Genomic DNA, 15,788 nt, shown 5'->3' with positions numbered 1-15,788 from the left:
TTGGCTGGATTTTCTTTTTCTAGCCAACCTTTTCTCCTTTGCTCTTTGTGCAATTGCCATCATTCTCTCCTGTGCAGGATCAGTCTTCTTATGTGCTTCTCTTTTAGCAGCAACAAGTCTCTTCTCATCTTCTTTTTATGCAGCAACAAGTCTCTTCTTCTCTTCTTTTTGTGCAACAGCAAGTCTTTTCTCTTCTGCCTTCTCTGTAGCAACAAGTTTCTTTTGCTCTTCTTTTCTTGCAACAATTGCTTCCCTCTCTGCCCTCTTTTCTGCCTCCTTCTTCTCAACAGCAACTCTTCTCTCTGCTTCTTGCTTTGCTTTCCTCTCAGCAACTATTGTTTTGTTTGTGTCTTCAATAATTTTTCTCGTCTCAGCTTGAAGGAACCATGGTAAGTATTAGTATCCCATGTTTGTTGATGTAGGAAACAAATATACAGTACTTCACAAATGTACCTGTTGAACACTTCACAAATGTTGTTAAGCAAAATATCCATTTTGGCAAGTCGCTTTGAAAAGCATTAACCCCAAGTGTTTGGCTCTAGCACAGGCTGCCATTTATATGCCTCAACATTAGGAACCTTCATCTCCTCCATGCCCTGTTCATATAGCTAGACTGTATTTCTCCTAGCTATCTTCCAGAGTTGATTCTTCAAGATGTCACCTTTGAAACGTTGTTGAAAGTTTTGCCACATGTGCCTAACACAAAATCTATGTTCTGACTCGGGGAATAGTGCTTCAACTGCATTAATGAGTCCCTACAATTGCAATGCAAGAAGAACATAACCAATCAGAAGCTATTCACAACCATTCAAATAGTAATGCAACATAAACTTGGAAGAAAGAAAGTTGGTACTTACCTTTTGTTTGTCTGACATGATAGTCCAAGGTTCAGTGTTTATGATGCCTATGTCCCTTTTAAGTGTGTCAAGAAACCATGACCGGTTAGGGGTGTCCTCAACTTCGACCACAGCAATGGCAATTGGAAATATGCAGTTATTTGGATCTACCCGCAACAGCTGCAAGCAGTTGACCTCTGTATCTAGTTTTAATGTGGCAGCCATCCAGGAAGATGATAGGTCTACAACCCTGTAGAAATCCTCTCTTGCAAGCATCTAGGAACATGTACAACTTGTTGAACCCTACATTTTCATCAAGTGAAACATAGAAGGATGAGCCACGGTTGCTTCTCCTAACCTCATTAGCATAATTCTACATGGAATTTTGGCCTATGTAGATCCTCTCGTCTGAAAGTTTTGAACTTTAAATGCAGGTCCTCATCATCAGAATCAGGTGCCCACAAATCTTCACCTTCAGACAAGTCTTCGCCTGAATTTTACTTCTGCTTGCCTTTGTCTTCACTCTCATTTGAATTGTTGTTCTGCTTCTGTTTTGGTTCATCCCCATCAATAGTATCTGCAAACAAGTCATCATCATCATTGCCTATCTCATTATCACTGTCCACAAGTACACCTGGGTCATAATCCTCATCATGTGTATCACTTGCATCATCCTCTAGTTCCATAGCATAAGTGCTTTTGTGTGCCTACCACTCCTCCTACTTGATGTGCTTCCTCCAACATTCTCTGCTTGCATGTGACTGGGTTGCACTACCACTGGCTCTTCTTCCTCCTCAATCTAATTACCTACATGTTGTTGTGTTGATAGCCTTCTAACAAATTCAAACTGGTGTACATCCACATTTCCATCTGCTTCTGCATCTTCCTCTGCATAAACTTCAGGGTATATAACCTGGATAGGAGTGGGTGCCTCTCGTTCTACCTCTGCTTGCTATGCCTATGGTTGTGCCTTTGTTTCTACCTCTGATTGCTCTGTTTCTATAGTACTTCTGCTCGCCACTCTCCTTGCAGGACTGATTACTGGAGGCAAAGTGGCTCTAGGATAGTTGACAACATCATCCTCATTTAGGTTTGCTTTTAAGCTTTCGTCATGATCCAGATAGATACTGAAGGAGTGGTGCCCAATATCAACAAACAACAACATTCTATCTGTCTGCTCATCATGACTAAGCTCCCTAAGACCATTATCACTCAGTGTAAGGATGGGGGCACAATAGTATACCTTGAACCTCCCTGCCATCTCATAGCCAATCTCCTCTACATGGTTTCAATCATAATTGGTGACCAAGTGACCTTCTCCAGATTATCATACCAAATGGCATGACCATTAACATAATAACGTTTGCTTCCATGCCCCACAAAAAATCCACCATGGTTGATTTCCAAAGAGAAATTGGTGCTTCGAGGGCCTTATACACCAACAGAAAAACATCATGCATCAGAATTGACTGCAACATCATTTCATTTGAGCACCAAAAACTCTAAGCTCTAATTCTCACACCATCAAATCCAAACCCTAAACCCTAGTACAATCCATCAAAAATACCAACTATAAAGCATCTATAATGACAATGTGGGCCAAAAAGGATGGTTTTTGAACATCAAAACGCAACAAATCAGATTTACGCAACATGAACACTTACTCTACACGGGTGGTGGTGCCCCTTCTATGCGACAAACAGGGGCCATCGCCCACACTTACCGCCGATGGAACAAACGCGGTGGCGGCGCCTCTCTGCCGGTGGAAGAAATCAACACCTACCCTCGTCTGTAGGCCGATGATCGCCAGGGTGGATATGTCGATGCAGCACCTCCCCTTTCTCCAATCGAAGACTAGGCGTTGTGAGTGGAGGAGGGATGATTAGGGGGAATCGACAATGCCCGAGGTTTTTTTTGCTTATTTTGCACATTGTAAGTCCGCGGTTCGCCACCTGTCCCGAACATTTGGTAAACACATGGTCAAACGATCCTATACGCACCGCATACGATCAACAGTGGCCGTATTTTCACGTCACATCGTATATAGTGACCGTAATATCCATAGTCCAAAGTTGGGTGACCGTACCGTGCTCCCGACTCAACTACAAGGACCGTGAGTGTATTTATCTCCTTATCAATTCACAGTTGGATGGTGAGATGACATGCTTTGCATGTTGAAATGAATAAGTTAGTGAGGATGAATCTCTTAGGTATACCAGATTCATGCATTAGTAAGTTGCTCTAAAAGTCTGAACTTATGAAGAGACGTAGGGAATATATTTTTAACGCCTAGTAACAGCACGGAACCGACGCTTCACAAGATTCCATTTTTATTTTGTTGTCATCGTGTGATTTATTTGGTTGTCGCATTCATCATCGCATTGCATCCACACTTGTTGTCCTCATTATTCAATACTTGCATCCGTTATTAGTTGTGGTTCTCTCTGTTCTTGTCATTGATCGTTTCGGGACCAACCACAAGCACATGCCCGCGACATCGTTAAATTATTGTTTTCAAAACTGTGTATAAAACATTCTCGGAATGGGTTGAAAGTTGGCGTGCGGTCTTATTTTTATGTAGATAGACCGGGTGCCAACTTTTGTTGCATCCTGAGGTCGCTTGATACCCAAAGAGTTAAACCTATAGCGACACTATAGCCGATCAAATGTGGGACGTGTCGGTGTTTTAAATTCATGTCACGGACCACAAAGTTTCCTCTCTTCTCAGCCCAACACCCTCTACACAGCCCACTAAACCCACCTAGTCTATCTGTGTGTTTTAGACCGTCCGATAGCGATCGTATGGTCGAAATCGGTGCAAAAATCCCTAAACCTAGCCCCCTTCCCTTTTAAGCAACTCCCCCTACCTAATTTGGACCCCCCCTGAACCTAGCCTCGATTTCCATGCTGAACCAACAGCCAGCCATCAGGGCCGTCGAAGCCCATCTGGAGCCTGCCCGATCCCAACCAGGGCCCAAGGAAGCCCGCGACCGCCTCCCCGCGGCCAGGACTTACCACGCTTGAATTCCTCCAGTGCTCCCACTTGGTTCCCGTCGCTGTGCCGCCAAGTCCTCCCATGGGCAGCCCCTGCCGAGCCTCGCCAGAGGACGCCACCGTCCCGGCCGCTGTGGCATCCCTGCCTTGTTCTGATCGGGAGGGAGACAACACCCAAGCGTGCTGTTGACCGCCTTCGTGGGCCAGCGCCAAGGCCGGCCCAGCACGCTCCTCGCCCTGGCCTAGCTCACCAGTTTGGCCCAACCCAGAATAGCCCAGCCGCTTGGCAAGCACAGCCCCCTCTATCTAGCGCATAGTGCGTATTATATATCCAGCGCTTAGCATATTCGGCCCATTGAGGGTTTTTTATGTCGCGGTAAATTTGTCTTTTATTGCATGATTTGCAAAATTGTAGAAATGTCGGGACCCCAATCCTAAATCATAAGAACCCGTCCTGTAACACAACACATCACTTTGCGGCCTCACGCACGGTTAACCCCACGACTGCCACCTTATCTGGGTCGGGACCATTTGCGTCTTTTGGCTCACGTATGTGTATATGTCGTGAGCATTCGAATGACAGAGAACCCGGGTTGATATGACTAGTTATAAACCCAAGTGGCACATCTGTATAGGGACAGGCATACATAACCCAACAAAGTAGGTTTGGGTCAACAACGAGTGAAGATGTGTCATAGCAAGCTACATGGACTCCATTACACCGCGTGACATTTCCTCGTGGGGACAGCCACAGTAGCAAAGAAGGATACATGCCAGTCAATCAATGTCTCGGAGCAGTATCAAGCTACCAAGGATCAATGGAAGCACAAAGAGTCATTTCCCCGTAAAGACAGCTACTAAAGGCATACAACTAGGTATCGAATCCCACACATACAATGCATTTCAAAACATACACACAATATGCACGATATGTGTAGATACAACATGGCATCACAACACAACTCTACGACTCAAGCATTTATTAAAGACTCATAAGAGTCAACTAGTGTGATATTACAAACAGGGGTCGCATGACACAACACTCAAGTCATACAAGCATCAAGCGGAAGCACAACATGCTTGTGTACAGACATCTACTAAAAATGGCTGGAAGAGCCTGAAAAGCTACAACGACCCTACAATAAGAGCCAGACCTCTGTCTGGGATTCCCAAGCTATTCTGGTCAACATTGAACACATTGCATAGAACCAATAGTGCTACTAATGTCTTCTCTGCAAAACCATAGATTAAGCAACCATGAGTACAAAGGTAGTCAGCAAGACTTACATCAGAACTAGCTACATATGCATCATTGTCAACAAAGGGGGTTGTGGAGTTTAATTGCAGCAAGCCATCTTTAACTCTTGGCTAACCTGTACTACGACTACAAGTACTTTCTTAGAGGTGGGATATGATGACCCACAAGTATAGGGGATCAATCGTAGTCCTTTCGATAAGTAAGAGTGTCGAACCCAACGAGGAGCAGAAGGCTGTGATAAACGGTTTTCAGCAAGGTAATAACTGCAAGCACTAAAAGTAGCGGTAACAAGTGATGGTGTAGTGAGGTGAAACATAGCAAGCGAAAAGTAACAAGTAACAAGTAGTAGCAACGGTGCAACAAGTGGCCCAATCCCTTTTGTAGCAAGGGACAAGCCTGACAAAGTCTTATAGGAGGAAAAACGCTCCCGAGGACACACGGGAATTTCTATCATGCTTGTTTCATCATGTTCATATGATTCGCGTTCGTTACTTTGATAGTTTCATATGTGGGTGGACCGGCGCTTGGGTACTGCCCTTACCTGGACAATCATCCCACTTATGATTAACCTCTCTCGCAAGCATCCGCAACTACAAAAGAATAATTAAGACAACGTCTAACCATAGCATTAAACTAGTGGATCCAAATCAGCCCCTCACGAAGCAACGCATAGACTGCGGTTTAAGCTTGTGTCACTCCAGCAACCCATCATCTACTTACTACTCCCCAATGCCTTCCACTAGGACCAAATATGGTGAAGTGTTATGTAGTCGACGTTCACATAACATCACTAGAGGAAAAGACAACATACATCATATCAAAATACCGAACGAATATCAAATTCACATGACTATTATCAGCATGACTTATCCCATGTCCTCAGGAACAAAAGTAACTACTCACAAAGAATAATCGTAATCATGATCATAGGTGTAATGAATAGCATCAAGGATCTGAACATAAACACTCCCACCAAGTAATCCAACTAGCATCAACTACAAAGAGTAATCAACACTACTAGCAACCTTACAAGGACCAATCGGAGTCGTGAGACGGAGATTGATTACAAGAGATGAACTAGGGATTGGAGAGGAGATGGTGCTGATGAAGATGTTGATGAAGATGCCTCCCCTCCGACGAGAGGAGTGTTGGTGATGACGATGGCGACGATTTCCCCCTCCAGGAGGGGAGTTTCCCCGACAGGATCGTCCTGCCGGAGCTCTAGATTGGATCTTCTCAAGTTCTGCCTCGAGGCGGCGGCAAAACCACGAAAAAGCTCCCGAATGATTTTTTCTGGAACGAAACCCTTCATATAGCAAAAGAGGGGGGCTAGTGGGCCGTCAGGGAGCCCACAAGCTTGTCCTCCGCCACCAGGGGGGTGGCGGTGGCAGGGCTTGTGGCGCCCTGGTGGCCCCCCTCCGGTACTTCTTTCGCCCAGTATTTTTTATATAATCCCAAAAAATTCCACGTAACTTTTCAGGGCATTTGGAGATGTGCAGAATAGTGGACTAAGATTTGCTCCTTTTCCAGTCCAGAATTCCAACTGCCTGAATTCTCCCTCTTCAAATAAACCTTGCAAAATAAGAGAGAAAATGCATAAATATGGTACCACAAAGTAATATAACAACCCATAAAGCAATAAATATCAACATGAAAGCATGATGCAAAATGGACGTATCAGGATAGCGCACACGAGTCCACATATTCACCAATCAATACACCACTATAGATCCACTCTCGTCTCCCTACGAGAAGGCCATCCATAGCACTCACACTTATCTTGCAGATTTTAGAGTATCCATTCCAAGTTATCTGTGTACCACATAATGTTTACAAGTAGTCCATATCCGAGGACGTGGCTACGCGAACAAATTAATTCACCATATAGGGGTATACTTCTTCACACATGCTCTCACCACTTATCACCATATGCAAGTCATGCATCCCAGCAACCTTCAAGTGGAAGAACTAGTGTTGGTGTCGGCCACAACCGTTAGCCACACAATACCCTAGTCCAGGTTTATCGCCTATTCGAGACTGAACCCGCAAGGAAGTCCGGCCGAAGTTTCCTCAACAGCCTCAAATGATGTGTGATGACCCACAAGTATAGGGGGTCAATCGTAGTCCTTTCGATAAGTAAGAGTGTCGAACCCAACGAGGAGCAGAAGGATCTGACAAGTGGTTTTCAGCAAGGTAAAATCTGCAGGCACTGAAATTGTCGGTAACAAGTGACTGTGTGGTGAGATGATTCGTAGCAAGCAACAAGTAACAAAAGTAGCAACGGTGCAGAAACGTGGCCCAATCCCTTTTGTAGAAAGGGACAAGCCTGGACAAAGTCTTATAGGAGGAAAAACACTCCCGAGGACACACGGGAATTTCTGTCATGCTAGTTTCATCATGTTCATATGATTCGCGTTCGTTACTTTGATAGTTTGATAGGTGGGTGGACCAGCGCTTGGGTACAACCCTTACTTGGACAAGCATCCCACTTATGATTAACCCCTCTCGCAAGCATCCAAAACTACGAAACAAGAATTAAGACAAAGTCTAACCATAGCATTAAACTAGTGGATCCAAATCAGCCCCTTACGAAGCAACGCATAAACTAGGGTTTAAGCTTCTGTCACTCTAGCAACCCATCATCTACTTACTACTTCCCAATGCCTTCCTCTAGGCCCAAATAATGGGGAAGTGTTATGTAGTCGACGTTCACATAACACCACTAGAGGAAAAACAACATACAACATATCAAATTACCGAACAAATAACAAATTCACATGACTACTATTAGCATGACTTATCCCATGTCCTCAGGAACAAAAGTAACTACTCACAAAGCATAATCATATTGATGACTACAGAGGTAATGAGTAGCATCAAGGATCTGAACATAAACTCTTCCACCAAATAATCGAACTAGCATCAACTACAAAGAGTAATCAACACTACTAGCAACCTTACAAGTACCAATCAGAGTCGCGAGATGGAGATTGGTTACAAGTGATGAACTAGGGTTTGGAGATGAGATGGTGCTAATGAAGATGTTGATGGTGACGAGTCCCCTCCGATGAGAGGAGTGTTGGTGATGATGATGGCGACGATTTCCCCCTCCGGGAGGGCAGTTTCCCCGGCAGGATCGTCCTGCCGGAGCTCTAGATTGGTTCTGCTCAAGTTCCTCCTCGTGGCGGCGGCAAATCCACGAAAAAGCTCCTCCCTGATTTTTTTTCTGGACGAAACCCTCCATATAGAAAAAGAGGGGGCAAGTGGGCCAGTAGGGTGCCCACAAGCCCCCATGGCGCGGCCTGGGCGGGGGGGGGGGGGTGGTGGCCCCGCCGTGCAGGCTTGTGGCCACCCCCTGGCGCCCCTCTGGCACTTCTTCAGCCCAGTATTTTTGATAAATCGGGAAAAAAATCCTCGTTGATTTTTACGGTGTTTGCAGTTGCGCAGAATAAGTATCTCAAACTTACTCCACTTTCAGGCCAGAATTCCAGTTGCCGGTATTCTCCCTCTTCATGTAAACCTTGCAAAATAAGAGATAAAAGGCATAAGAATTGTACTGTGAAGTGAATTAACAGCCCAAGAAGCGATAAATATCAACATGAAAACATGATGCAAAATGGACGTATCAACTCCCCCAATCTTTAACCTCGCTTGTCCTCAAGCGAAAGCCTAGTTCAATATATATGTCCACATGTTTAGGGAGAGAGGTGTTGACAAAACAAGATACAAACATGCATGCATCATGATCATGATCAGAACAACAATACCAACATATAATCTCTCATGCTAAAGTGATAATTCCTTCACAAAGTAAAGCATGGATCAAGAACCTTACCGAGAAGTAACAACCGATAGCCTTTAGTCATTGAAGCAATTGCAATTTATCACAACATAAGAAAGAGTCAAATAAGAGCTTGTAAAGCAAATCCACATACTCAATCATTCTTTCGTTCTCTACAATTGCTACAGCTCACATGGTACTCAGGAGATCAAAGTTTCAGCTGGACACAGAGAAAGATAGGGGCTTATAGTTTTGCCTCCCAACTTCTTACCTCAAGGGTAATGTCAACAATAATAATTCTTGAATGCCTACCTCCAAGTTGACATATGAATATAGATCTTTCCCAAGCATATGCCGTTAGCCAAGATAAAGGCGAAATAAGGAATTGGTGAAGATCACCATGACTCTTTCAAGGGCAAAAAGTAAAGGTACAAGATAGGCCCTTCGCAGAGGGAAGCAGAGGTTGTCATGCGCTTTTGAGGTTTGGATGTGTGTCCTCTTAGTGCGGAGGAACGTCACTTTATATTGCGTCCTATGATGAAGAACTTTATTATGCAGTCTGTCGCTTTTATGTCTTCCTCATCACAGGATTGTACAAAGCTTATTTTCCACACACAAATTGATCATAAATATTAGAGAGCTATTTTTATTGCTTGCACCGATGACAACTTACTTGAGGGATCTTATTCAATCCATAGGTAGGTATGGTGGACACTCATGGCAAAACTGGTTTGAAGGTTTATGGATGCACAAGTAGTGTCTCTACTTGGTGCGGGAGTTTTGGCTAATGTGAGGTAGAAGCAATCGCCACATGCTAAGGGATCTCTAATCATATAACATTGTTCGGAATCAAGCAATCACAATTCATTATGTTGTCTTCCTTGTCCAACATCTACTTCTAGGCATGCAATAGTTTAGTGAGTGTTCACAATCATAGATGGTGTTAGAGATGATATATTTATATGTGAACCTCTCCTTCTTTATCACTTCCTATTAATTGCGACAATGACCAAGGTCTACGTTTGCCTACCCTCAACAATTTTCAATCCTCATTCTTATTATATGTGAAGCCATCACTTCCCATAAGATCATTACATGATCTTTCATGCTTTTGTTCTATTCTCACTCTTTTGATCATGGCAAGAGGCAAAGCCCTTCAGCTAAGACACTCTTTATTATATGGTTCATGAGCTCGAATACATCAGGGGTGACACAAAGCAAAACTCAAGACTAAAACACTATGAATTTTAAACTACTAGAGAAAAAGAAAACTGAAAAGGAATAAACTAAAACAAAGGTAAAGGCAAAATATGTGATGGTGATACGATACCGGGGCAACTCCCCCAAGCTTGGCACAAGCCAAAGGGATTGCCCATACCAATGCTCAGTTGTCTTCCTTTGGTGGTGATGGTGGTGGAGTTCTTGAAGAGGTCTTGAGCTTGTTTAATTTCCACTTGAGCATAAAATTCTGCTCCCTTAGATCATCGTTTTCCTCTTCAAGCTTCAACACCCTTTTGCATAATTCCTGCTTACTCTCCTGCAAGAAACGAGAAGGGATAAACAAAGCCCCAGGCTTCTTCCTTGAGTCAGGGAGGCTCGACTTCTTGAACTCCACATGAGTGTGTCCAGTTTGAGGTAGAGGAGCCTCTTCTTCATCGGAACTTGTTTGTTCCTTCCCCTTCGGATCATAATCTTCTTCCTCATCAGTGGTCCAGCCATAAGGATCCAAGTCCCCATAGCCCTTGGGGTCAGAAAGGTAATCAGCTACATAGCTCTCCCTCTCTGAATCCTGAGAAGACATCTTGACCTAGATCTGCGGCAGAAAACAGGCTCGAAACAAAAAACAGAGGAAATCTGCATGATGTAGGGGTCAGACCAAACGGAAGTATATATAATGATTTTTTCCAGACCAGAAGGAGTACCCTGCACGAAAACGGAATTTGGGAGGCGCACGAGGTGGCCACAAGCCCTCACGGCGCGGCCAGGCGGTGGGCCCGCGCCGTGCAGGCTTGTCGCCTCCTCGCGCACTTTCCGGACTACTTCCAATTTTTTTATTTTTTCAAATATTCCAAAACGGAGAAAATTTCCTACTGGAAAAGTTTTGGACTCTGTTTTCTTACCGAATCACATACCTCTTCGTTTTCGGAGTGTGAAACAGGCGGATAAATATCCCTTAGGTATTCCTCCGGAGTTATGGTATTGATGATATTGCTTTCAACATTTATGGGAGTACCTGAGATATAATGCTTGATTCTCTGCCCATTTACCACTCTCGGACAATTACCTTCTGTGTTGTTGATCTTGATAGCACCGGAACGATATACTTCCTCAACAACATAGGGACCTTCCCATTTAGAGAGAAGCTTGCCTGCAAAGAATCTTAAACGAGAGTTATATAGCAAGACATAATCACCTACATTGAACTCACGCTTTTGTATCCTCTTATCATGCCACCTCTTAACCTTCTCTTTGAACAGCTTGGCATTCTCATATGCCTGAGTTCTCCATTCATCAAGCGAGCTAACATCAAATAACCTCTTCTCACCGGCAAGTTTGAAATCAAAGTTGAGCTCGTTGATTGCCCAATAAGCTTTATGCTCTAGCTCAAGAGGTAAATGACATGCTTTACCGTACACCATTTTGTACGGAGACAAGCCCATGGGATTCTTATAGGAAGTTCTATAAGCCCACAGTGCATCATCGAGCTTCTTAGACCAATTCTTTATAGACCTGTTGACAGTCTTTTGCAGAATCAGTTTAATCTCTCTATTACTTAGCTCTACTTGACCACTGGACTGAGGGTGATAGGGAGACGCAATTCTATGGTTGACATCATACTTAGCAAGCGTTTTACAAAAAGCACCATGAATGAAGTGTGAACCACCGTTGGTCATGGGACTCCAAATCTAGGGAAGATAACTTCTTTCAGCATCTTGATAGAGCTGTTGTGATCAACACTACTAGTGGGGATAGCTTCTACCCACTTAGTGACGTAATCAACAGCAACTAAGATGTGAGTATACCCATTGGATTTTGGAAAAGGTCCCATATAATCAAAGCCCCAAACATCAAATGGTTCAATGACAAGTGAATAGTTCATAGGCATTTCCTGACGTTTGTTAATATTACCTATTCTTTGCCATTCGTCACAAGACAAGACAAACTTACGGGCATCCTTGAAGAGAGTGGGCCAATAGAAACCTCATCGCAATACCTTGTGTGCAGTTCTATCTCCCGCATGGTGTCCTCTATAGGCCTCGGAGTGACACTTCTGTAGGATCTGTCCCTGTTCATGTTCAGGTACACAACGTTGATACGTCTCCAACGTATCTACTTTTCCAAACTCTTTTGCCCTTGTTTTGGACTATAATTTACATGATTTGAATGGAACTAACCTGGACTGATGCTGTTTTCAGCAGAATTGCCTTGGTGTTATTTTTGTGCAGAAATCAAAGTTCTCCAAACATCCTTAAAATTTACGGGGAGCAGTTTTGGAAAATATCAAAAATATCTGCGCCAAGTTCCACCTCAGGGGGTGGGCCAGTGGGCCACAAGCCCCTGCTCCGCCGCCACCCCCTTGGTGGTGGTGGGCAGGCTTGTGGGTCCCACAGGCACCTGCCGCCCCCAACTCCAGCTCTATAAGTTGTCTTTCGTCCCAGAAAAAAAAAAGAAGTTTTCATCGCGTCTTCGATACGGATGCGCCGCCACCTCCTGTTCTTCATCTGGAGGGCAGATCTGGAGTCCGTCTTGGGCTCCGGAGAGGGGAAATCGTCCCCATCGTCATCATCAACCTTCTTCCCTCTCCAATTCCATGAAGCTCTTCGTCGTTCGTGAGTAATCTATTCGTAGGCTCGCTGGGGGTGATGAGTAGGATGAGATCTATCATGTTATCGAGTTAGTTTTGATGGGGATTGATCCCTAGTATCCACTATGTTCTGAGATTTGATGTTGCTACTACTTTTCCATGCTTAATGCTTGTCACTAGGGCCGAGTGCCATGATTTCAGATCTGAAATTATTATGTTGTCACCAATATATGTGTGTTTTAGATCCGATCTTGCAAGTTGTAGTTACCTACTATGTGTTATGATCCGACAACCCCGGAGTGACAATAACCGGAACCACTCCCGGTGATGATCATAGTTTGAGGAGTTCATGTGTTCACCAAGTGCTAATGCGTTGGTCCGGTTCTTTATTAAAAGGAGAACCTTAATATCCCGTAGTTTCCTTTTGGACCCCGCTGCCACGGGAGGGATGGACAATAGATGTCATGCAAGTTCTTTTCCCTAAGCACGTATGACGACACATGGAATGCATGCCTACATCACATTGACGAACGGGAGCTAGCCACATATCTCTCCGTGTTATAGCTGTTGCATGATGAATATCATCCAAACAAATCATCGACCCATTGCCTACGAGTTTGTCCTACTACTGCTGTTACTTGTCTTGCTCTGCTGCTGTTGCTACTGCTGTTGCTACTGCTGTTACTTGTCTTGCTCTGCTGCTGTTGCTACTACTGTTGCTTGCTACTGTTGCTACTTGCTACTGCTGTCACTACGGCTGTTCCTTGCCACTGCTATTGCTCGTTACACTGCCGTTACTGGCCACCTTGCTATTACTATTGTGCTTGCAGATACTAATCTTTCAGGTGTGGTTGAATCTGACAAATTCAGCTGCTAATACTCGAGAGTATTCTCTCACCTCCCTTCCGGCGATCTACAAATTGGGTCAAATACTGTACCCTCGAAAACTGCTGCGAACCCACGCGCTGGTGGGCCATCAACAACATTCTTCCAGTTTCATTGCCGGGGTGTGCTATCAGCATTCTTCTGGTGCCGTTGCAGGAGAAGGTTAGTTGTCATAAGCATTCGTCTAGCTAACACTAGAGATTGCTGGATCAACACCTTTTTTGGAGCCATTGCCAGGGAAGCACAGCTGACGTCAGCATTTTTCTGGCGACGTTGCCGTTGAGGTATTGCTATATTCTCTGAGTTACTTCGGTTTTATATCCGCTGATCACTATGAAGAATCTCAAGGATCCGAAGACCAAAGTCTTGCCCTCAACTACGAGGGGAGGTAAGGAATTGCCATCTAGCTCTGCACTTGATTCACCTTCAGTTATGAGTAAGTTTGCGACATCACCTCCTGCTAGAAATCTTGATATGTCGCATGTGCTTGATGATGCTTGTGATACTACTGCTAGAGATGCTATGCTTGATACTATGCCTGATGATACTATGCCTGATACTGCTAGAGATGCTATGCGTGATACTACTGCTAGAGATGCTATGCTTGATACTACTGCTAGACATGCTATGCTTGATGATGCTAGAGATGCTATGCTTGATACTGCTTTGCTTGATGATGCTAGAGATGCTATTTTCCCTGATGATGCTATGCTTGATACTGCTAGAGATGCTCCTTTGCCTGATGTTCCACTAGGAGTGTTCCTTGATGCTCATATTGCTAGAGTTACTGCCAATGCTCGTGATGCTTTTGAAATTGCCGATGCTATTGAGATAGAACCTGCTTTTTCTCCTGCTAGATCTAGCTCTCCTAGATATGAATTGCCTGATATACCCAAGGGTTAAGTTATGGAGGGAGAGATAGCTGAGGATTTTCTTGCATGTAAGGATGCCTATGATGCTGAGAAATTAATTCTCAAGTGGAAGGAAAAATCTCGGGAAGTTAGGATGAAAAATGATCCGAAGTTTGCCACTTCGCCTATCTTTGTCACCGAAAAGGATTATGAATTCTCTGTTGACCCTGAGATAATCTCTCTAGTCGAATCTGATCCTTTTCACGGTTATGAGTCTGAGACGGTCATAGCCCATCTTGCCAAACTATCCGAAATAGCCAACCTTTTCACTAATGAGGAGAAGATCCGCCACTACTATATCCTTAAGCTGTTTCCTTTCTCTCTAACGGATGATGCTAAAGCCTGGTTCACCTCTCTTGCTCCTGGATGTGTGCGTAGTCCCCAGGAGATGGTATATTACTTCTGTGAGAAATATTTCCCTTCCCATAAGAAGCAAGCTGCCTTGCAGGAAATATACAATTTTGCTCAACTCCAAGAAAAGAGTCTTCCACAAGCTTGGGGGAGGCTCTTCCAACTACAGAATGCTTTGCCTGATCACCCTCTTAAGAAGAACGAGATACTTGATATCCTCTATGACGGACTTACCGATGCCTCTAAAGACTACCTAGATAGTTGTGCCGGTTGTGTTTTTAGGGAACGAACTGTAGAACAAGCCGAGACTCTACTGAATAACCTCTTGATCAACGATAATGCTTGGACTATTCCCGAACCACCTCCTAAGCCAACTCCTAAGAAAAGAGGTATTCTATTCCTCAGTCCCCAAGATATGAAAGAAGCCAAGAAATCTATTCAAGAGAAAGGCATTAGATTTGAAGATGTCAAAAATCCACCACCTATCGAAGAGATCCATGGTCTCGATAACCCGGTACAGGTAGTAGAAGAGAATTCTCTGCGTAGGTTTGACGAGAGTGATATTCCTTTTGATAAACCTGCTAGCCTATGCTTTGATGAATTTGACAACTTTGTTGCCAAACAACAGAGTTTCAATGATTATGTTAGCAGACATTTGGAACAAAGTGCTCGTATGCTTAGCCATTTAAGTGCTTGTGTAGAAAGAAATGTCAATGCTCTGAAGCTTCTGAGTAAACATGCCTCCATGATTACTACTCAGGTAGAACAAGTACTTAAAGCTCAGAATGACTTGCTCAATGAATTAAATGACAACTTTGTCAGAGTCATTACTAGGGGAGGCAAAATGACTCAGGAACCTTTGTATCCTGAAGGTCATTCTAAGAGAATTGATCAATATTCTCAAGGAATCAATGCTGATACACCTAGTCATCCTAAGGAGAAGAAGAAGGATGATAGAAACCTGCAC

Source organism: Hordeum vulgare, chromosome 7H (assembly GCF_904849725.1).
Source record: "Hordeum vulgare subsp. vulgare chromosome 7H, MorexV3_pseudomolecules_assembly, whole genome shotgun sequence".
Lineage (NCBI taxonomy): Eukaryota > Viridiplantae > Streptophyta > Magnoliopsida > Poales > Poaceae > Hordeum > Hordeum vulgare.
Note: the sequence above shows the minus strand (reverse complement) of the source record.